Here is a 25,063-nt window from a genome sequence, read left to right as displayed (position 1 = left end):
TTCAGCATTACCCAGCTTAATTAGCCAGATAACATTAAAAAAAATATATATATATATATTAAGCTGGGTAATGCTGAATAACAGCATTTATATGGCTGACTTAGCTGGACAAGTGTCCCCGCCTCGGAACGTCCACTTCCTGCCCCTCATTTAGCCTTTTAGCCAGATAAAATGTTGGCCGGCTAAGTGGCAGAAACTGACCGTGCCCGGATATTCAAATGGAGCCACTTAGCTGGCTGCCGAACTTACCAGCCTTAAGTGGCACTGAATATTGGGCCCTAAGTGTTTATTCTTTCATTTAGAGGATAAACTTTAAAGCCATCGACGCCGGTACAAGGTGTTTTACCCATGTAAATGGAGTGTCGGAAACCTGCCTTCTCCCAACAGGGCTAGAAGCACACATGATGTGCAACATCTTAGTTGCTTAGTTTAAGAGGTGCCATTCCTGGAGTTCTGTTTTAGTAAGGGGAGGGCAATAACAAGTGGAGATTGCATTTTTAACTTTATGCACATTATTGTCAATGAAAAAAAAAAAAATAGGTGCAGGTGTAACCGTGGCAAGGTCGGAGGCGAAAGGACACATGTTAGGGACTTTTCACTTTGAAATCTGGGGCAAAGTCCGGGAGATAGTCCGCCACGGAACTGGTAACCCACAGGACTGCAAGCTCGTTCTCACTCCATATGAAAATCCTGCCGTCGCACGCTTTACACCTGCACCGAAGCAAGCACGCGCTGGAAAATACGCGCCCAGTGTTTAAGATTAAAAATTGCGTGTGCTTTTTGTCTCCCTGACTTCTGCCCAAAAAGGAGCAATGCCAATAATCAGACTGCGTTTTTACATGGGTAAACATGGGTTTACCCGCTTAAAAATGTCTGATTATTGCCTCCTAAATCTGAACTCTCTGACAGGTCAATACAGTAAAGTGCGGCCGCGGTTACCCTGCTCCTAACCCGCTTTCTACCCACTTTTCGGCCGCGTTAGTCCAACCCGCGATACACTATCCCCTTTAACCTACTCTTACCGCATCCTTAAATCACCGGGTAACCCCTTCCGCCTGCGGCATGTATATTACATGTAAATGATCGAATTAGCTATTCCCTCCCATACAGTAACGCGCGCCCCGACTATCGCTTTTTTACCCTGCCGTTTTGCCACGCATTTAACCTGCTAACTTACCGCCTACCCTTACCCCTGCATTAGAGGCAGGGGTAAGGGTAGGCGGCAAACTTTCCCCCAGCCCCCGCTCACCTGCCCTGGCCGTGTCCATGGTGCTGGTCTCCGGGGCAGCCCCAGTCCTCTCCCCTCCTCCCGAAGCAACGAAAGCGGAAAAAAGCGAAAAAGCGAAAAAAAAAAGTTGCAAGAGAGAGAGGGGAGAGAGGACGGGCAATCCTACGCTCTGGATTGCCCGTCCTCTCTCCCCTCCTCCCGAAGCAAGGCGCGAAAAGCAGCCTTGCTTCGGGAGGAGGGGAGAAAGGACTGGCAGTGTAAAGCAACGAAGCGACTTACTTTTTTTGCAGCCCCCCTCCGGAGACGGACATCGGCGAAGACGACCGCGGCTCCCCTGCCTGCAGCTGCCCCCGAAGATGGACGCCTGCACGGGCGAAAGCGGCCCCTGTGCGTGCAACTGGGCCGCTCAAGGCGTGACGTCACGACGTTTGGCGTCACGGCATGTGACGTCACGTCTTGAGCGGCCCAATTGCACGCACAGGGGCCGCTTTCGCCCGTGCGATGCGTCCATCTTCGCGGGCAGCTGGAGGCAGGGGAGCCGCGGTCGTCTTCGCCGATGTCCGTCTCCGGAGGGGGGCTGCAAAAAAAGTAAGTCGCTTCGTTGCTTTACACTGCCAGTCCTCTCTCCCTTCCTCCCGAAGCAAGGCTGCTTTTCGCGCCTTGCTTTGGGAGGAGGGGAGAGAGGACTGGCAATCCAGAGCGTAGGATTGCCCGTCCTCTCTCCCCTCTCTCTCTTGCTACTTTTTTTTTTTCGCTTTTTCGCTTTTTTCCGCTTTCGTTGCTTGCTTCGGGAGGAGGGGAGAGAGAACGGGCAATCCAGAGCGTAGGATTGCCCGTCCTCTCTCCCCTCTCTCTCTTGCTACTTTTTTTTTTTCGCTTTTTCGCTTTTTTCCGCTTTCGTTGCTTGCTTCGGGAGGAGGGGAGAGAGGACTGGCAATCCTGAGCGTCGGAGAACCGTCCACTTCCTGGTACCTGTCATTGAAATGACATTTGAAATGACAGATACCAGCGTGGCCGTGAAGCGTTAGGCCAGCACACCCAGGATACTGTATAGCGCTCTATACTGTAAAATGGGTTGCACGGGCCTAACACTTCACGGACGCTTCTTAGACGCAGCTTGCATTTGCAAGCTATTTAAATACAGTATCGAGCGGTAGGTGAGCTGGACTGTGCGTACGGCAACCGCGGGTGCGCCCGGCACTAACGCAGCTCTTCCTACCGCTCCTTACTGTATCGGCCTGTGAATGATTTACACTGACACTCTCGGACAGTTTTTCCTGTTCCTTATTCCTGTCACCCACTGACACCAGGACTTCCTGGTTTTGCTTCCTTATTCTCATCCATTGACATTGGGATAGGCAGGACTTCTTGTTTCCCTTGGTTTTTCCCCGAGTGACTTGCAGTGGGAGGTGCCAGGGGAAGGCAGGTATGTGGCATGGGGAACCCACCTGTGGATTGGCAGCCTAGCAGTCCATCCAGCACCCTGCACTCTTCCACAGGGCTGCACTGAGAGGCCTCACATTTGATGGTGTTAGGACTGGTGCAGGTGCATCGTTCACTGCAGTCACTCTTTGTGAACCAGCTCTCGCCGATCTGACAGCAATGGGAGAAAAGCAGGTGAAAATGCTAGCTCAAGTAATGAAATCAATCATCTTTCTAATAACGGTGAAACTTCTGCTCTTATTGCCCACAGTACACCAGGATAGGGGTAGGCAACTCTGGTCCTGGCATGTCACAAACAGATCTGATTCGCAGGATCTCCATAATGAATATGCATGAGATAGATTTGCGTGCACTGCCTCCACTGTATGCAAATATATCTCATGCATATTGGTTGTGGATATCCTGAAAACCAGACGTTTTTTTTGGTGGCACCCGAGATCCGGAGTTGTTTGCAAGCACTAAGTTTAGCAGAATGACTCTAGGTTATCAGATAGGCTCAGCCAGTCCTGGTTTTACTCTTTGCATCTCCGCACTTGTAGTGCCAGCATCTTGAAGAAAAGCAGGAATTACAAGTGCCAGAGATGAACTGGGTGGGGGTGATGTAAAATCAAGACTGGCTTAGCCCGTCCCTGATGTCTTGGAGCCGGCTGGTGACTCTTGCAATTCCTGGGGAGAGGCATAGCTGGAGAGCATGGTGGACGAGAGCTCACCGAGTGATAGTTCCTGTCTGCGTCGGTGCAGCCGCACTGACTGAAGGGGACGCACTTGTCTCCGCTGAAGACAAAGCCATTGTCACAGTAGCACCCCTCTAGGCAGGGCAGGTCACAGTTGTTGGGGGCAGCCAAATCCGTGCAGCTGGCAGGGCAGGCGGTACCGCAGGAGTCATAGTGGCTGTCTGGTGGGCAGTTTAGTGCTGTACAGCGGCAGAGAGAGAGAGAGAGAGAATGATGATGAATGAGGGACTCACCAGCGATCAAACAAAGATGTTGTCTGGAAGACATCACCTGGATATCAGGTTTATTCACACCCTTTTAAATCCTTCATGCACAGCAAGGTGTATTGTGAATTAATAATTTCAATATTTGGATTTTTAGACCACCTGTGCAGCTTAGATGTTTGTTAGAATTCAAGTACTTTAAGTCCCTATCTGAAAGAGCTTATGATCTAAGTAGGTACCTGAAGCCCAGGCCAGATTTGGGATGACAGTGAGCATAGGCAGGACTGGAGATGAGGAGGATTTCCGTTTTCTCCTTGGAGATTGACAAATGGAGGTGACTCCTCAGAGACTGAAGAATGTCTGTGTTGGCAGGAGTTCTATTTTTTTTTTTTATGTCTTTTGAATATTGACCCCAATGAGATTGTGAAGTTAGTGATGACTTAATGTTATTATCTGGATAATATTTGAGAAAAATGGCTTATGGCATCATTTCTATTCAGACATTTTTAAAGGCTATGACTTAAGACACTAACAACTTTGATTTCACTGTCTGAAGAGTGGAGACTGTGATGTCATCACTTATGGGATATTAAAGTTGTGATATCACAGCCTGGAGACGCAGAGGACAGAGATGTTGTTGGTGACACTGAGCCCTAGCAAACTCCAGACAATAGGTTCTGAAGACAGAAGGATAGAGACAGGAGGTCACTTACGGCAGAAGGTCGAGGTGCGCCAGGTGACATTAATGCCGGCTTGGGCACACAGGTCAGCGTAAGACTGCAGGGCAAAGCACAGAGAGGCTGCCTCCCCATTGGTGCCACACAAGTCGTATTCGCAGCTCTTGTAATAATTGTCGGGGGGTATCTTGTTGTGGCAGGCCTTGAATGGACCTAAGGGATAGTGAGAGAGCGAGACAGATGTACAGTGTTAATACAATCATCCTTAAGCTAAGAATTCGCCTCACGATTTCCTTCCTTCAGGATTCCATCAGCACAGAATGAACAACTCATGTGACTAGACCACATGAGGGGGGGGGAACCTGAGATAGCACAATTTCAGAGGGCTCGCATTCTGGAGATCTCAAATCACTCGCTATAGCCCTAAGAGGTTATGGAGAGAAGAAGGCACACTTCCACTCTCCCATCCCATTACAGAAGCCCGGCTCAAGTTCAAGTTATGGTCTGAGCAGGAGAAAAGGCAGCTATCAAAAGCTCACAGTGCAGGCCCCCAACATGGAGCACAGGAAGAAGGAAAACCCAGGAAAATGTGTTTCTCTGAATCTTGTACTGTTCTAGATCCCTCTACAGCTGCACAGTGCCCTAGCCCTGAGCTTTACACACACCCCTGTACATCCACACAGTGTATTAATAAATCTGTCCTTCTCCAGGGCCCCTGTACATCCACACAGTGTATTAATAAATCTGTCCCTCTCCAGGGCCCCTGTACATCCACATAGTGTATTAATAAATCTGTCCTTTTCAAGGGACCTTGTACATCCACACAGTGTATTAATAAATCTGTCCTTCTCAAGGGCCCCTGTACATCCACATAGTGTATTAATAAATCTGTCCTTCTCAAGGGCCCCTGTACATCCACATAGTGTATTAATAAATCTGTCCCTCTCAAGGGCCCCTGTACATCCAAATAGTGTATTAATAAATCTGTCCCTCTCAAGGGCCCCTGTACATCCACACAATATATTAATAAATCTGTCCTTCTCAAGGGGCCCCTATACATCCACACAGTGTATTAATAAATCTGTCCCTCTCCAGAGCCCCTGCACATCCACATGGCTTATTTTAATCCTGTCCCTTTCGATAGATCCCTATACCGGATGTTGTGTATCCTTTGCCTCCCCCCGCACCCCACTAGGTTATCCCACTAATATAATTTTTGTACCATTTTGTAGGCTATTTTAACAGTACCTTACTTATTACTTGAATTTATTATTTATGGTCGGAATGTACGATAGCAAAAAACAGTGTCAGATTGATCGTATTACGTGTATTAGGTTTCGTGAGGCATGTGATGCTGGAGCAACCTTTATTACGAAAAAGTGGATTGCCAAAAAATTTGGTCGAAGTGAACGTTGGGTTCAGAGGACATGGGGCAAGACTGCTGACGAATGTGTTACAGAATTTGGTGACAGCTGACCACTAAAATTCTTTAAAAAAATATATATATATATTATTGAAAATTCCAGCAACAAGCAGAAAAAAAAGCTGTTTCTAGGTGGCATGAATGATTTTGGATGAGAGGAGGAAAAAAGTTGATAGAATATCAGTTTATCATTATTGAGTCAGAGCTGGTAGCCAGGCATTTTGTGTTATTTTGAAACCATTGAATACCAAAACCTATATCTAAGATAGACAGTGGGTAGTGAATTGGTTACGAAATTGGGATAAAAAGGATTTCCTTCATTTAGCGCCTTCTGACAAATTTTTCATTTGGTCAATTCGAAAACCATATTTTCAAAGTGATCAAATTTAGCCAAAAAACTTTGAATGAAATTAATGACGAAGGACATTATCGCCAAATTGTCAGAAACCCTGCTTGCGTTGGTCTTTGTCATGTTCACAGCGAAGAAAATGTTGTGGGGAATCTTGGGATGGCACCTGTTTTTGGACTTTAGCCGAAAATGTTATCCCATTGAGTGATCCGGAAAACGTTTTGGTGGTAGGCGAATTTACTTTTGTCCGTAAGGCGCCATGCATGCAAGCCAATGCCACGCAACAGTCTCTTAAAGAAAATGGCATTGATTTTTGGAGTAGTGACGTTTGGCCAGGGAACTCTCCAGACTTGAACACTGCCGAAAACATAGGTGCCATTATTAAGGATGAGGTGGAGAGTTTAATGTTGATGGAAAGTGGTCAGGGACGTTATTCCACAGAAACTGTGCGTCGAAATTTTGGAATTGGTCTGATTAAATTTGGAAAACTATACGGATTTATTTCAGAATTTATGTTCATACCCTGCTCGTTTTAAAGCCATTTTGCAAGTTAATGTAGGCACACTAACTATTAATTATATGTTTAATTCAGTTTTGAATGCTGATTTAAATGATACATTGTATGTTTCTGTCAGATTTCTGGTTGCTACTGCAATGGGGGAGGCAAACATGGACTCCTGTACACCCACAAGATTTATTACTAACTCTTTCCCTCTCAAGGACCCCTGTACATCTGTATGGTATACTATCCCTGACCCCCCTCACCTTCTGTGTCGTTCATAAGGCCACAGCTGGTGGGTTTTGAGACCTCGCTGGAGATATCTGGATCACAAGGTTCAGTGATACCCCCGTTGTTTGTGCACCTGCGGAGAGAGTGCAAAGAAACGGAGTCGGGATAGAAGCACGAACAGCCAACTGCGATGTGCACAAACACCGAGATACATCCAGATGTATCACACCTTATCCACAGACACACCTGCTGCCCATAGGCATAGGGGACAGGAGGGGGGGGGGGGGTGGAAGGGAGATACCAGATGTTCTACCACTGGATGCAACAAAATATGAATTCTCCTTCTATAAATACTGACCTCAGAGGGACACAGACTTTAAAAGATGGATGCTGACATGTAAGCCTCAGCAGAGAAAAGCAAGATAAGGGACTTTGTCCAGCACAACCGTGCTACCCAGCTTATCAGATCTGCTTATTTGATTTAGGATCTATAAGCGTCTTCCCTCAAATAATGAAGTAAGCTGAGACAAACAAGTCTGCCTGAAAACAGGAAATAACTAATCCAAGAAGGGGGCTCCCAGGTGAGCTCCAATAAAACAACTTAACCTGCCCAGAGCAGAAAGTCGCCTATCCAAGGACAGCAGGAGACAGGAGCAGTGACACCCCCCCCTCCCCCATGGGGAAAGGGGAGGTCAGCAATCTGAAATGAAGAGAAGCGCTGACACTGCAAGACAGCTGCTTGGTCAAGAGATTACCGGACTGGACCAGACCCTGCTCCAGAATCACCACCTAGCAGGAGCAACACTCCGAAATGAAGAAATTACCCCTTTTCATGCTCTGATTATGCATGAACTGTTGCATATTCATGTCGTGACTGTTAAAAGCTGCAGCAGAGAGAGACTCATTAACACCTGAGGACACAAAGGCATTAACCTGCCCCTCCCTGTGTTAAAGAGCTAGAGTATTGGGGGGGGGGGGGGTATCTGCTGACATTGGAGAAAGGAAAGCCCTGCCTGATATCTGGCCATCCACCACCAACAGAGACTGTTCTAGAGGTAATCAGAAGGGAATCTCCCAAAGTTGGCTGTAGCTAGTCATCTTTATTAATGCTCTAAGCAGGCGAAGGTCTGGCACATTTCAATCCATTAATGATGCAGAGCTTTATTTTGTATAAACCAATGCTAAACAGCAAGGACTTTAAAGACATGTATTGATTTATTTTCTTCTAAACCTTAACCCTGCAAAGTCTGACAAATAAAAGTCTGGTTCTGTGGATAAAACACGTGGTCTTTTCTGAGCTATTTGGATCGTGCTGGTATAGGCGGTAATTGTCTGTAGCACTGCCAACCCCCGATAGGTATGGGGAAGGAGGAAGTGAAGGTGCACGGTAGCAGACAGGCTCCCGATCCCCTAATTCTGCTTACAGGAGGAAGGGCTGCAGCAGACGGTCACAGCATCGGCTCTCTTCTTATGGGTGTGGGGTCTCCGCTGGCCGTGGCAGAGAGAAGAGGAAGCCACCAGGTGAGCTGAGTGATTTGTGGGGAGATGAGAAGGGGATGAGTGCTGAAAAGGGGAGGATGAGAGGAAGGGATGAATGCTTAGAGAGCACAAAGTGTGTATGTATGGGGGGGAAGAATGCTGGGGCAGAAGGTGACCGGATGAATCCTGGGGAACTTGGCTGACAAGGAGGGGGGATGAATACTGGGGAAGAGGGATGACAAGGAGGGGGTGAATCCTGAGGGGAGTGTGAAGAGGGGGCTGTATGCTAGGGGAGGCAATGATGAGGACTGTGAATGCTTGGGCAAGGATGGTGGGTATAGAGCAATGTGCACGTGGCAGGGTTTTCTTCCTTAATTGGCAGCCCTACAGACACACAAACACATGGACACATGCACGCCTGCACAAAAACACAGGCCATGGGCACGCAGCTTGCCAGTCCAGGAGGGCCAGCCCCTTCCGCCCGCTTACCCTGTGTTGTGGTCAGAGACCTGCCAGCTTTCGCCCAGCTCCTTCGTGCTGCCAGCCTTGCTCCCGTCTGGCTTGAGGTTGTCATCCCCACTATCTCCATTGTAGTTTCCTGAAAGAAAAAAAAAAAAGGAAGGAAGAGAGCTTCAGAAGACATGGGAGCCTTGCGCGACTTAACCGTGCTGCTGCCTCCTATCCTCTCCACAATGAGCTCCAAGTTTCTGCAGTCTGGCAATGAACTGATAAGCTCAGAATGTGTTCACGGAGCAGAAGAGGCCCGCAGGTATTACCACAGGCCTCTCTCTCCCTTCAGGCTGGCATCAAGGGTCCTCCCCTGTCGTCGTGGACACTCACCCCCAAGGCCACAGAGCAGCCCAGCGTAAGAGGAGGGCACCGAGACGTCAGCATGATGGCTCCCGTCGAACCGCACCAGTACCCCGAAGTCCGTCTGCAGCAGGACGTACTTGCCACTCAGCCGGAGGGTCAGTTGCTCGCCCACCGAGACAGGGAGGTTCACTCTGCGGTCATTCAGCTGTAGACAGAGTGGTCACAGAGGTCAGAGGGAGACGTGCCACGTGGCTGCAGAGGCACTACAGGAGTCGGGGTGTCATTACAGTTGCGGGGTGATCACAGAGGTTAGAAAGAGGTGCCACGGGGTTAGAGAGAAGAAACGGGGGTGAAGAGGGGCATGAGATGGATGAGGGAGAGTGTTCACTGGCACATAAGGTCACCGAGAGGAGTGACCAGAGGCTTAAGGGTCACAGGGATTACAGCGGTGTGACTGGAGTCGAAGAGAAGTCATTCGGCAGCTGCTGGCACGCCTGGACTCACAATGATCCTGCGGTTTTTCAGCATGGTGACTCTGTGCCCATACGCCTGTACGTGAACGGATTTGACGTACGACACCAGCTGGTTACCAGCCCGGTGCTCGTTGGTGGTCTCCACGCTGAAGGTGGGCAGCCCCGTGGACGTGTTGCACACCATGCAGAGGACGTACGTGCAGGTGCCCATGAAATGGTGAATAGCCCGATCGAAGGTGATGTAGTGCGGGTCGCCCGAGACGGAGCAGGTGGACCTGTCTGAGAGAGAGAGACCGCCACAGTCAGGCAACGATCTGGAGGATCGCTTTAATTCCCCGTGCCTCAGCCCCGATCCCAGGCTCTGTCACCGAGTCTGTTTACGACCTCAGATGAGTCGCTTTATCCCTTCGGCCTCAGAATCTTTTTTTTTTTTTTGACCCAGCAATTTCCTCCTGCCCCATCTTGGTCAGGATCTGGTGCCATGACCCTTCATTTGCAACTAGCTGGGATTTTCTCCCTTCCCAACGTATTTTATTCTAGCCATCACAGCGAGAGTCCTCGGCTGGGGACCACAGACCAGGGGTCCTTCCAGAACTCTGAGGTCATGAGCCCTAAATCCAGCCACTAGGACTTCCCTCTTCCCCAGGGGCTGTGAGAACTGCCTCCGCAGCAACCCTGAGCTGGGATCTGAGCCCGGGTGCCTCAGTTACAATCCTCAGCTCTGTCACAGGCGCCATGCGTGACCTGGGGTTACCCACTTCATCTCCCTTGCTGCTTAGCCTGTAAGTTTCCTTTGAGTTGTCTGAAATTTGTGGCCAGGTGACCAGACTCAGCCTGCGACATAAGTACAGAAACAAAACAGAAACAGAAGAGGTGCCAGTTTTGCCCCTGCAATTTGCGCCCTGGAAGGAGACCAACGCCGATGCCCTTCCGTGTGCTTACTCAAGGCGTGGCAGCCGTACTCGCCGTCCGACACCCCGCACCTCTCCTGCACCAGGCAGTGGCTCTCTTTGCAGTCGATGACATTGGCGCCCAGGCAGGTACATTTCTCCACGCAGTCCGGCTTGTACCATTGCTCTCCTGTCTGCAGGGGTAGCAGAGAACGTCAGTAACCAGAAAGTGGCATCCAGGAGAAAAGACAGACAGCAACCAGAGACGTGAGAACTGTTGAGAGGAAAGAGAAGGGCAGGCAGGAGGGAAAACAGGCCCAATAAACAGAGATGCAGGGACTGTTGAAGCGGAGAGAGGACAGGTAGTTTCCATCAGCCAACACAGCACGGTTCTCACTGTCAACGGTATCCAAGCCCCTCCTTTTGTACATGAGGCATGCCTTGCACTTACCACATGATATTCGCCAGTGGACTCAACGCAGCCACACTCCTTGGTGGGGACGCAGTCCCTGCCACTCAGGATGAAGCCTGGGTTGCACTCACAGCCTTCCACGCAGCGGGAGGGGCAGTCAACGGGCGAGAAGGGACCATTGCAGGTGGGGGGACAGGTGCTGGCACACAGGGTATAGTTGCTATTTGGAGGGCAGTCCAGGGCTTCAGGAGAGATGAGAGAGGTAATTAAGATTTTATGATCCTGCCATGAAGGTTGATCGCACTAATAGAGAATGTGAGAGCAGTTAATGATAGACTTACCTATTAATGCTAAATGTACCTACACCAGATCCACCAACTGCGCAATTACCTAAATAAACACTGTCTTGCCATTGTAATCCATGCAGTAATCACCAGCCCTAGTGACTACTGCAACTTCCAGTTTAATGGAATCGCGCAATGCAGTGTGACATATCTCCAGCTCCTTCAAAGCACAACTGCTAGGATTTTGGTTGGCACCAATGCAACTGACCACATGAAACCAATACTCCTGTCAACTGCACTGGCTCCCAGTCGAAGCAGGTTAATATTCAACCCTCTCTGCTTCACTTGCAAATATATGAATAATCAAGCACTCTATTCTCTCTCCCAATTCTCTCCTCTTACACACCCAGAAGAAATCTGCAGTCCTCCCCAATGGCCCTTCTTTCATCTCCTCCCCTGACCACAGCACTAGACTTCGTGCCTTCACCCGGCATGCACCAAATGTTTGGAACAAGGTACCGCCATGCCTACGACTTGAGCATTGTTAAGGTATGGCTTTTCAGCCAGGTCTTCCCTGTAGAGACCCCATTGTCCTTGATCTCACGCCCTCTGCTTCTGATCAAGACTGACTCAGGTTGTCTCTGAGGACCTGGAGCTTGCTGCTTTATTTACTGACAGACATCTGATATTTCCCCTTCTATCAAGAATGGCCTGAAGGCAGATTACAATCCATTTAAGACAACAATTGCAATTTACCAAAATTACAGTTGTGATCAGATTCACAGCGGAGTAAGTAACTTCTCCTTGACATTTCTGTGAATCTGATCACAACTGGAACATGTAAGAACATAAGAACATGCCATACTGGGTCAGACCAAGGGTCCATCAAGCCCAGCATCCTGTTTCCAACAGTGGCCAATCCAGGCCATAAGAACCTGGCAAGTACCCAAAAACTAAGTCTATTCCATGTTACCGTTGCTAGTAATAGCAATGGCTATTTTCTAAGTCAACTCAATTAATAACAGGTAATGGACTTCTCCTCCAAGAACTTGCTGACTTTAAATGGGTTATAATCCGCCTTCAGGCCATGCTTAGTAAAAGATGGAATATCAAAAGTCTGTAAGTTAAAAAAAAAATAAAGCAGCAAGCTCCAGGTCCTCAGGGACAGCCTGAACCGGTCCTAGCGTATTAAGAAAAGCAAAAACTACAAGATCATAGATGCAATGGGGCAAAAGAAGGACAAGCTGAGTTCATCCCTGAGGAGCCAGAGCCAGCTGCTTGCCTCCCGAAGGGAAGATGAAGGCCCCTGTCACCGTGAGTGAGCCACTCACCTTCCTGATCCTCAAAGCCCAACGTATCATGTACACTTCTAACTGTGCCGGCAGTCATTTATAAAATGTAAATACTAGCATAACATTCTGAGTTTCACTACAAAGTCTTGGGACCTCGGATGGCAGGGAGGGTGGGCGCAGAAAAGTTGGAGTTCAGGGCTTGTTCTGAGGTAGGGGGGAGCAAGGAGGGACGGGTTGCATCAGGTACTTACGGCAGAACTCTGGCGTTCTCCAGCTGTGAACAGTGGCCTCGGCAGCCAGGCAGGCATCGGTGTAGGCCTGCAGGTGGTCGCACAGGGTCTGCAGGAGCCCCTCGTAGCGGCACATATCATAGGCACAGCGGATGAAGTACGGCGCAGGGTCCACGGTCTTGATGCAGTCTCTGGCAAAGAATGGGGGTCATTAATTTTTCCCCCTTCACCAGCACAAGTCGCTCCCTGGCATGCGCGTCCTGTGCACAGCTGCATTGCCTATGACACCACACCGGGTGGACTAGATGGGCCTAACGGTTGCCCCTCTGCTGTCAAATCCTATGAGTGTGGCAGTAAGAGGATTGGGTGGCTGCAATATTCAATTGAGCAGAAGGGGAGAGGTGATAAGGAGAAGACAAAAAAAAAAAGACGGGAAACACGACCCGGCGGTATTGCAGGACATGAGGTACTCAGGTTGGACCCAGCAGGCTATGGTTATCCCAGAAACCAACCAGGTCAATGCAGGAAGGTTGGTGGGGGTACTAAATGCTGTCCAGCAAGGCAGCAGGGACGTAGGAGGCTGGATGTTCAGGCAGGAGCCCCACTAATTTTGGTAACCCTTTAGATCAGAGCTTTCCAAAGTGTGTATCGGGACACATTAGTGTGTCGCCTGTAGTGTGGAGGTGTGTCGCCCGGTCCACAGGGCCAGCGGAAGCAGGGAACTATAGCAGGAAGATCAGCGGGCAGTGGTGGAGCTTACATCACCACGGCCCGAAGAAAAGGGTCACGTTCACTCCTCCTCCTTCCTGCCTGTGCAGCCCTGGAAGAAAAACGTTGCCGGAGCCGCGTGGGCAGGAAGGAGGAGGAGCATCTGCTGCGTACAGAAGAAGAGCAGCATTAATGGGCCGTTGCGGATCCCACGTCGTGACGGCCCAAGAAGAGGAGGAAACCCGATAGCAGGGCCGCTGCGGATCCCACGTCGCGGCAGCCTGAGAAGAGGAGGAAACCCGATAGCAGGGCCGCTGCAGATCCCATGTCACGGCCAGGGAAGATCAGGGCCTCTGAAGAGCCCATCCTTCGGCAACCCGTGCAGAGGGACAGCATGTGCCAGTGAGAGCCTGTGCTTGAGCAAGAGAGCATGTAGGAGTGAGAGAGCCTGTGTGTGTGAGAGTGAGACAGCATGTGCATGAGAGAGACAGTATGTATGTATGTATGAGAGAGAGGCATGTGAGAGTGAGAGCTGTGGATGTGTGAGATTGCATGTGAGTGAGAGCCTGTGTGTGTGAGAATGTGTGAGATAGCATGTGAGAATGAGAACCTGATTGTGTGTTTGAGGGAAGACAGATGGAGAGAAAAGAAATAGAAAAAAAGACCCTGTAAAAGGAATTGGCAAAAAAACAAGAAAGGAAAGGTGGAAAAAAAAGCCTGTGACCAACCGATTAGAAAACTAAGATCAGACAGCAAAGGTAAAAAAAAAATTTACTTTTTAGTGATTGGCTCATGTAATCTTTGGGAATGTGCAAGAGTAGCACTTTCTCTATGCCGATCTCACAATGTACGAGATCAGCATGGAGGAAGTGGAAGCCTGCAAATATTTATTATGAGATAGGTTGTGTTGTGAAACATTTTATTTATGTATATATTTAAGGAAACATACATAAATTGTTGAAATACATTTTGTTTGTTTAACCTTTAACTTCTGGTTTGCTGGTAGACTGAATTACTGTGTCACGAAATTATGTTTGTCTAAAAAGTGTGTCACCAACATGAAAAGTTTGGAAAGCTCTGCTTTAGATTATCAGGATTACAAAGCTTGGCCGTAAGACATGAGGGTGGTCGGGGTGGTGTGAGGGGCAGTTGAATTAAGGATGGGATCCTGTATGCTCATCTACACAGAGAATCAATGAGGAAGACCTCAAACTGACTTGGATAAGGAGCGATATCCTCCAAGCAGTCAAGCCTCTGTGGCTGGCAATAAGGACAGGAATAAACGTGCAGACTGGATGGACCAGTTAGTCATCTCCTGTCTTACTAGGTTATCTTAGGATAAGAGGCAGGGGGGCATGCTGTCAAGCAAGGAATCTGATAGTCCGATATCCTGGACCAGCAAAACAGTTTTTTTTTTTAAAGATTTAAAAATGTATTAATCAACTGAGTGAATCGTAATGACGGCCTGCGGGCTACAGCCGTTTTCGATTGATCTCCCAATTCTACTGCTTGTGGTCCCAGAACATTCTGACTCTCTTTCTTGGTTTTTGGAGGGTTGTTTTTTTTTTTATTGGACCCGCACTGGTGTAAAACTCATTTGACCCTAGGCAGTGCCCGCAGGGACACACCCAAATCTCATCTGCAGGGAATCAAAGATTTTCACGGATGCCCAGCATCGAGGTGGGTGGGGAGAGGGGAGAGGAGGGGGGAGTGGGGTCACCGCATACCTGAAAGCTCCCATAGTGTCGTTGATCCTGCCGCAGTGCTGGGCATTACTGATTTTATCGTAGAGATCCCCTCTGCAAGCTGGATCTGTTGAGTCATCTCTCTTGCATCTGAAAATAACACACACAAAAAAAATCCCTCCCTCGTTATGCCAAAGTATATGAAAAGGGATTTGTTAACCTCGCGCGCTCTGTGTTCTGCAGTAGGCAATGGCAGGTGGGGGTAGCACAATGGCCCCTCCCACGAGCTGCGTCCCAACCGCGGCAGCCTCTCAGCCGAAAGAGCCAGGGAGCCTCCTGCTGGCCAAAAAAAAAAAAAATGGAGCTGTGCTTTCACCACTAGAGGGGGGGGGCTCCAAGTGGGAGGTGGGATCCCCGCGTTGGATGATGTAACTGAAAGCGGTGGAATATAAGAATTTTAAATAACTAAATCTCTTGGCTTTCTGTATCCCTCAAAGTTGGGGCGTGCGTGCTGCACCGCTGCCTGAACCCATAAAAGATATTAATGGTGTTTCCTGGGAAAAAAAAAAAAAAAGTCCTCTCCACACCCCCTTTCCGGCCAATACCACTCTGGAAACTCAGGATAAAGTCTTAGCTCCTACTCTTCTGGGGATCCCACAGTCAGTTGGCGTTTTCAGGATCTCCATGATGAATATGCAGGAGAAAACGTGCATATACTAGGCTTGCAAGGTATATAAAATCATCTCGTGCCTATTTATAGCGGAGATCCTGAAAACCTGACTGATGTGGGGTCCGTGAGACAGGTGCGGGAAGCCTATATATATATATATATATATATATATATATATATCCTGAAAGCACATAAAAGAGAGATGGAGAGAAGGAGACACCACATATAGTGACAGAGAGATGTCAGTGCAAAGCTGTTACGAATGAATCTCTCTCTTCACTCATTCCCTAGACTGTGACTAATGATTTTTGTATTACTTTCACCCAAATTTAACAGCTCATACTTCTTTGTCACCCTCCAGCCCTGTCCTGCTGCAAATCTAAAAGAAATCATCTAACCAAAACCTTTTGCACACTACCAGGTGTATCTTGACACCTCAGCATGAGTGTCTTTGGTTAGCTCCCTTCGTCCTTCCGCAACACACAAAGGGGTAGATTTTCAGAGCCCTGCTCGCCTAAATCCGCCCAAAACCGGGCGGATTTAGGCGAGCAGGGCCCTGCGCGCCGGGAAGCCTATTTTACATAGGCCTCCCGGCGCGCGCAGAGCCCCGGGACTCGCGTAAGTCCCGGGGTTCTCGGAGGGGGGCGGGTCGGGGGCGTGTCGGGGGGCGGGCCCGGTCGTCGCGGCGTTCCGGGGGCATGTCGGCAGCGTTTTGGGGGCGGGTACGGGGCGTGGCTACGGCCCGGGGGCGTGGCCGCGCCCTCCGTACCCGCCCCCAGGTCGCGGCCCGGCGCGCAGCAGGCCCGCTGGCGCGCGGGGATTTACGTCTCCCTCCGGGAGGCGTAAATCCCCCGACAAAGGTAAGGGGGGGGTGTAGACAGGGCCGGGCGGGTGGGTTAGGTAGGGGAAGGGAGGGGAAGGTGAGGGGAGGGCAAAGGAAAGTTCCCTCCAAGGCCGCTCCGATTTCGGAGCGGCCTTGGAGGGAAAAATCGATAGCCTTGCGCGCGCCGATCCAGGATTTTAGTAGATACGCGCGGCTCCGCGCGTATCTACTAAAATCCAGCGTACTTTTGCTTGAGTCTGATGCGCAAGCAAAAGTAGGCTGATCGCGCTTCTTTTAAAATCTACCCCAAAGCTTAATTTACTAGTCCGGGTGCCTTCAGGCTAGTTTTGGATCTTGTAGAGGAAAACTAGGAAAAGTAGGCTGTGTTGTCCACATCTCCTCTCTTCCCCACGGTCGGTGGAGTCAAACACTGCAAACGAGCCTTGTAAACCCATCTTATCCCCTGAGACCTGTGGTCACTTACACCGCATCCTCGTCATCCGGAGTCTGCCAGCTGTTGCCCAGTGTGTCCCCGTCTGCGGCCACGCTGCCGTCTGGCTTCAGGTTGTCGTTGGTGGCATTCCCATCGTAGTTACCACAGAGCCCACAGACCTGGCCCAGGTAGGAGCTGTGGTGAGGAGGAGAGAGAAATATCATAAACATCAGCCATAGAGGAATGAGATGGTTCCCACTGTCATGGCCGCCAGAGGACTCCGCCCAAAATATAATCTAGTCTAGTTTTGGCTGAGAGGGAACAGTATCCCCTAACACCATGATGGGATGTTGAGTCATTTACTGGTTCAGAGGGAAGAGTGAATCCTAGTGTCATGCTGGCTCAGGTGGAGTAATGTCCCCTAACACTATATTCTGGGACACAGGGTCAGTCGTAGCTCAGAGAGAAGCGTATCCTCCACACCATGCTGGGGCACTGGGTTATTACTGGTTCAGGGGGAAAAAAAAAGATCCCCCTAACACCATTAACTCCGTGACTTAAAAGTATTTGAGTTAGATTTGTTTTTCTTCTTCGAATAAAAGTAACAAAGCAGTTATAATTCCAAATTGGTGCTTCCTTTGCTCATCTTTAAAAGTGAAAGAGAGATGGAGGTAGACAAATGTTCTGACAAACAAAAGAAGTGTAATTATAAGTTTATAGTAAATATTCACACCGGGTTTGCTAGGTTTCAGTCACCCCTACTGGATGCCACCGGACAGTGGGAGAGATCTGTGCTTCATGGAAGGTTTGTTATAAATTGTAATTTTGATTCAAACGGACCAATTGCAGGTCCTGGAATCAGAGCTTGGATGTGAAATACCTACTTGGAGCTAATAAGGATCAGGGGATCGATGGCTAACAAACCTTTTTAATTAGGTATAAAAGATAATGCCTGCCTTTGTTTAGGTATTATTACAACCCAGAGGAACTCGGCTCAATTTAAAGCCAACCATGTGCTATATATATATTTATTTCAAAACAACATCTCATACAGTTTAACAAAAAGTGCTAAGTGCAATACATAATATCCCCGTTAAAAAACATACTCACATACACACCATCCATACCCTCACATACCACCACATACTAAAAATCCCCACTAATACATAAATATTGCTAATACCCCCCACTATATAACCCTAATATTACAATGCATCCTTTATATTGAACATACACTGTTATTGCCGATACCAAGTATCTGTTATTGATTAACATGTATCAATCAACATATATTACAATGTACCAAATATCAGTTATTCATTAACATCTATTACATTGTATTATTTATGAAACACAGCTCTTAAATATCATATCAGATACGAAGTATCTACCATATTAACACCATATTAACACAATAATTAATTCAATTTGTCCCATATGATATCTGATATTGTAATGCCCGACGGGACACCCGTTTCACCCCTTCCTAGGGGCTTCCTCAGGGATGGAATTCAGTATTATACGTATACCCCCTCTTTCATCATCTTCCTCATATGTGTTGATCAATGTCCATATTTTCATAAAATGATATTGAGCTCCAATTCATTAGGAGGATATCAATTGACGGGACACCCGTTTCACCCCTTCCTAGGGGCTTCCTCAGGGATGGAATTCAGTATTATACGTATACCCCCTCTATCATCATCTTCCTCATATGTGTTGATCAATGTCCATATTTTCATAAAATGATATTGAGCTCCAATTCATTAGGAGGATATCAATTGCACACAGCCGACACTTTTCCAGCTAACAAAAGAATATATTTCATAAAGTTAAACACAAATGTATAATTTATAGCAGGGATAACCACCCCTCTACGCCATCACCTTAAACTATACCAACCAGATAACTTCAAATCGACGAAACTGTTTCCCGCTGATTACCAGAGATACTCATAATTGCAAATACAGGGCGTACATTCTCATTACATCATTGCTGATCTCACGATACAGGTACCCGAACAGTCTGTATATCTGTGTAAAATCAAATCAATAGTTCTTTAATGGTACATATTCCCATATATCTCCAATCAAATAATTCTTTAATAGTTCATATTCCCATATGTCTCATCATTAATGATATCAAAAAAAACCTTATACCCATACAACTCATTAAAATTGTCAATTAATACCACCTGTCTCTTTCACCGACTCTAATGACGACATTGTATCCTAACATTATCTATACTTCTCCCTCGCCAACACAACCTCATATACTGACATTTTATATACTCCAATTAAACCAGACTACAATAATTATCTCACCCAGCAACCTCACAGACTCAACCTATACTACGACCTTAACCTATACTCCAGGTCACCCTCACCATTTGCCCAATTTAATCAAACCCCATATACCGTTGCTGTCTATACTTCAATTCACATTTACCACAATGGGTAACCTGTGACCTTCCGAAACTTACCTTAACAGAACTTAGCACCCGTCATAATGCCTGACAATGGCTACAAATAGCAACATTCTCCTCAATGGCTTTACTGCGCCAGACGCCGCCGCCATATCTTGCACTTCTCAGGCTACAAATAGCAACATTCTCCTCAATGACTTTACTGCGCCAGACGCCGCCGCCATATCCTACACTTCTCAAGGAAGTCTGTCCAGAAGACGTAATATCCGTATTTTTAACTCTCCCCTGACGTCACGCCGTCAAGGACGTGACACTAATAAAGAGCTACCCAAGCATACTAAACATCAATTCAGGAATCCTCTCTAATAAAAACGCCCAAAGGCAACACAAACTACAAATAAACAAACAGCTTTAATCAAAAGCCTCTTTGAACTATACATCCTTGAAGTAAACGGGCTCATCCGACCCTATACAAAACGTTACCATTTTACTTCACACCTATTACCCGCTATAAAAGGCGTCCCATTCTATATTATCATTTAATCCCTGCGGATGTACGGTTTGCCAAGAGTAGATATACTTTTGTTCTATTTTTCTGAGTATATTACTCACATCACCTTGTTGACACACATAACACTGTTGGATGACAAAAACTTAAGGTCATCTAAACAATGTTCAGCGGTTTCCCAATGCGATACAAGTGGCGCTCCACTCTTATGTGTCCTTAATCTACTTTTATGCTCGATGATACGTTGCCTAATCTGTCTGCTGGTATAACCAATGTATACCAGCTCGCATGGGCAAATAATAGCATAGATGACCATCATAGAACAACATGTGAAACGACCTCTTAAACGGTGTGGGTAAGGTAAATGGGGTACTTTATACTCTTTAATTTCTAACACATTTAGACACACCGAACAAGATCCACACCTAGTCTGTCCCCAATCCTCTTGCTCTTGTTCTAACCTACTTCCAGACAATAAAGATTTTATATTCTTGCCTTTTCTCATAGAAAAGATTGGCGGTTCCTCAAACCCTGGTAAAGATTGTAAAATCCGCCAATGTTGCAGAATACATTGTTTAATAGCATGTGATTTCGTTGAAGGAGAGTATACCGATCAGCCAGTTCCTTAGGTATAGACGCATCTGTTCAACTACAAATGAATTTAAAACTCGTGCGGAAGAGCTTAAAGAGAAATTTAGGGTACGAGGGTATCCCCCTAAAATTATTAAACGCGCCTACAAAAGAGCATTGTATGCCAATCGCGATAATTTATTGCTCCCGAGCCCTCGGCATCAGCCAAGTAGAACTATATGCACTTTACCTTTCTCAACGAAATCACATGCTATTAAACAATGTATTCTGCAACATTGGCGGATTTTACAATCTTTACCAGGGTTTGAGGAACCGCCAATCTTTTCTATGAGAAAAGGCAAGAATATAAAATCTTTATTGTCTGGAAGTAGGTTAGAACAAGAGCAAGAGGATTGGGGACAGACTAGGTGTGGATCTTGTTCGGTGTGTCTAAATGTGTTAGAAATTAAAGAGTATAAAGTACCCCATTTACCTTACCCACACCGTTTAAGAGGTCGTTTCACATGTTGTTCTATGATGGTCATCTATGCTATTATTTGCCCATGCGAGCTGGTATACATTGGTTATACCAGCAGACAGATTAGGCAACGTATCATCGAGCATAAAAGTAGATTAAGGACACATAAGAGTGGAGCGCCACTTGTATCGCATTGGGAAACCGCTGAACATTGTTTAGATGACCTTAAGTTTTTTGTCATCCAACAGTGTTATGTGTGTCAACAAGGTGATGTGAGTAATATACTCAGAAAAATAGAACAAAAGTATATCTACTCTTGGCAAACCGTACATCCGCAGGGATTAAATGATAATATAGAATGGGACGCCTTTTATAGCGGGTAATAGGTGTGAAGTAAAATGGTAACGTTTTGTATAGGGTCGGATGAGCCCGTTTACTTCAAGGATGTATAGTTCAAAGAGGCTTTTGATTAAAGCTGTTTGTTTATTTGTAGTTTGTGTTGCCTTTGGGCGTTTTTATTAGAGAGGATTCCTGAATTGATGTTTAGTATGCTTGGGTAGCTCTTTATTAGTGTCACGTCCTTGACGGCGTGACGTCAGGGGAGAGTTAAAAATACGGATATTACGTCTTCTGGACAGACTTCCTTGAGAAGTGTAGGATATGGCGGCGGCGTCTGGCGCAGTAAAGTCATTGAGGAGAATGTTGCTATTTGTAGCCTGAGAAGTGCAAGATATGGCGGCGGCGTCTGGCGCAGTAAAGCCATTGAGGAGAATGTTGCTATTTGTAGCCATTGTCAGGCATTATGACGGGTGCTAAGTTCTGTTAAGGTAAGTTTCGGAAGGTCACAGGTTACCCATTGTGGTAAATGTGAATTGAAGTATAGACAGCAACGGTATATGGGGTTTGATTAAATTGGGCAAATGGTGAGGGTGACCTGGAGTATAGGTTAAGGTCGTAGTATAGGTTGAGTCTGTGAGGTTGCTGGGTGAGATAATTATTGTAGTCTGGTTTAATTGGAGTATATAAAATGTCAGTATATGAGGTTGTGTTGGCGAGGGAGAAGTATAGATAATGTTAGGATACAATGTCGTCATTAGAGTCGGTGAAAGAGACAGGTGGTATTAATTGACAATTTTAATGAGTTGTATGGGTATAAGGTTTTTTTGATATCATTAATGATGAGACATATGGGAATATGAACTATTAAAGAATTATTTGATTGGAGATATATGGGAATATGTACCATTAAAGAACTATTGATTTGATTTTACACAGATATACAGACTGTTCGGGTACCTGTATCGTGAGATCAGCAATGATGTAATGAGAATGTACGCCCTGTATTTGCAATTATGAGTATCTCTGGTAATCAGCGGGAAACAGTTTCGTCGATTTGAAGTTATCTGGTTGGTATAGTTTAAGGTGATGGCGTAGAGGGTGGTTATCCCTGCTATAAATTATACATTTGTGTTTAACTTTATGAAATATATTCTTTTGTTAGCTGGAAAAGTGTCGGCTGTGTGCAATTGATATCCTCCTAATGAATTGGAGCTCAATATCATTTTATGAAAATATGGACATTGATCAACACATATGAGGAAGATGATGATAGAGGGGGTATACGTATAATACTGAATTCCATCCCTGAGGAAGCCCCTAGGAAGGGGTGAAACGGGTGTCCCGTCAATTGATATCCTCCTAATGAATTGGAGCTCAATATCATTTTATGAAAATATGGACATTGATCAACACATATGAGGAAGATGATGATAGAGGGGGTATACGTATAATACTGAATTCCATCCCTGAGGAAGCCCCTAGGAAGGGGTGAAACGGGTGTCCCGTCGGGCATTACAATATCAGATATCATATGGGACAAATTGAATTAATTATTGTGTTAATATGGTGTTAATATGGTAGATACTTCGTATCTGATATGATATTTAAGAGCTGTGTTTCATAAATAATACAATGTAATAGATGTTAATGAATAACTGATATTTGGTACATTGTAATATATGTTGATTGATACATGTTAATCAATAACAGATACTTGGTATCGGCAATAACAGTGTATGTTCAATATAAAGGATGCATTGTAATATTAGGGTTATATAGTGGGGGGTATTAGCAATATTTATGTATTAGTGGGGATTTTTAGTATGTGGTGGTATGTGAGGGTATGGATGGTGTGTATGTGAGTATGTTTTTTAACGGGGATATTATGTATTGCACTTAGCACTTTTTGTTAAACTGTATGAGATGTTGTTTTGAAATAAATATATATATAGCACATGGTTGGCTTTAAATTGAGCCGAGTTCCTCTGGGTTGTAATAATACAATGAGATTAACAGAGGGTGCACTTTAACATACAACCTGATCAGGTTACTGCCTTTGTTTAGGGTCAGACGGAGGCATGGGAGAGATACAAAGATGCAGCTTTGAAGGTTTAATTTCTTTCTGGAATTAAAGTAAGCGCAGTTTCTGACAGGTGGATTTTCTTTGCAGTCACTATCTGACTAGAAGTACTTTTCCAGCAGTACTTAGCGAGCTGTTTTGCTGTTTTGTAGTGAGGCAAAGGAAGCTGATTTCTAAATATTTATTGTGTTGCTGTTCCCTATAGAGTATAAGAATCCTAATGTAAATGTGCATGCACTGATTTTTTTTTTTTTATGCATTACTTGACATAGCAATACATTGTGTGTGTTTTATGTTGTTTGGATGTCATTTTTTTTCTTTTCTGCTCCATCCTCATCTCCTCAACCCTGGGAGAACCTTTAGTTGTGTGGGTGTGTTACACATTCCCGTTATTAAGTCAGGCAGCTGAGAGGTGGGGTTATTTATTTGACACCCCCCCCCCCCAGGGCGGGGTTTTAAAACCATTACTGATTCAGGGGGAAGAATGGCCCCTAACACCGTACTGGGGACACTGGATGAAAACTAACTCAGAGGGAACAGCGCCTCCTGTTGGGCGCGCAGTTACATTTTCTGTGGCACCGGGGCTCCCATCTAAACGCTGATGAAATCTACCCTGCCTCATTCCTGCGCTGTAGGAGAGGGACTTACTTTGGCACAATAATCTCCAGGAAGTGGTTGCCATCCCACCGTACCGTCAGCCCGAAGCTGGTGTGCACCACAACGTACTGTCCGCTCTGGGAGACGGAGATGGCGCTGGTGGGGTTGTTTGGGAGGGTTATGCGTCTGCCGTTGATCTGGAACAGAAGGGAGAGCAGCGGAAAAGGGTTTCACCAGGCAGGAATGGAGAAGCTTTTCATATTCCGAAACAGGGCTGCGTTAACGGCAAAATCTGGCTGGAGAACCCAAAGGTGTGGCCCTCGAGGCTAGGGAAAACGGTTGGGCTCTCTGAGAAACCTAAAATGCGCTTAAGCTGTTCTTGGTTTTGGCCCTGGTTCAGGAATTGGCCAACTCTGGTCCTCGAGAGCCACAAAAGGAAGATTAGTTCTTACCTGTTAATTTTCCTTCCTGTAATACCATGGATCAGACCAGAATTTCTCTGTCTCCACCTGCTGGAAAGGAGGCTCAACCCATGGTCTGGACTGATCTGGGTACGCACAGGGAACAGGCTGGATTTTCAGGACATCCCCAATGAATAGGCATGAGAGAGATTTGCATATAATGGAGGCAGGGCAGGCAAATCTGTCTTATGCATATTCATTTGGATATATCATGAAACCCTGGCTCTTGAGGACTGGCGTTGGCTATCCCCTGGCCCTAGTTCGCCTGACTTGTGGTTTTGAATCCCAAGAGAAAAGCAGGAACTACAAATCTATAAACGTACTTAGGGCCAGAACCAGCACTGGCTCAGACTACACCTAAGACTGACATTGATCTTGGGTTTTGTTTTTTTTTCGGGATGGCTAGGATTTTGCAGCTCTCGGGATGAAAAAGGAGCCTGTAATACGCTTTGTGGTTCAATAAAAAATTTTAATTAAAAAATAAATAAATAAAAAGAGTCCTGTCCCCCTCCCCTCCCCCCTCCCGTGGGCACATGGGCCAGTGAGAGGCCAAGACAGTAATAGAATTTAAAACAGCATGGGCCAAGCCGGCTGGTGACTCAGTGGCAGTGCTGCCCTGCAGAGGT

The 25,063-nt window shown here is 46.6% G+C and overlaps 1 pseudogene; it reads right to left on the bottom strand.

The window, feature by feature from the left end:
* The window catches only part of LOC115077468, a 107,573-nt pseudogene that overhangs the window by 23,878 nt on the left and 58,632 nt on the right, over positions 1-25,063 (bottom strand).

The sequence above is a fragment of the Rhinatrema bivittatum genome, chromosome 16, assembly GCF_901001135.1.
Source record: "Rhinatrema bivittatum chromosome 16, aRhiBiv1.1, whole genome shotgun sequence".
In the NCBI taxonomy this organism is placed as follows: domain Eukaryota; kingdom Metazoa; phylum Chordata; class Amphibia; order Gymnophiona; family Rhinatrematidae; genus Rhinatrema; species Rhinatrema bivittatum.
This window is presented reverse-complemented; position numbering and strand designations above follow the sequence as displayed.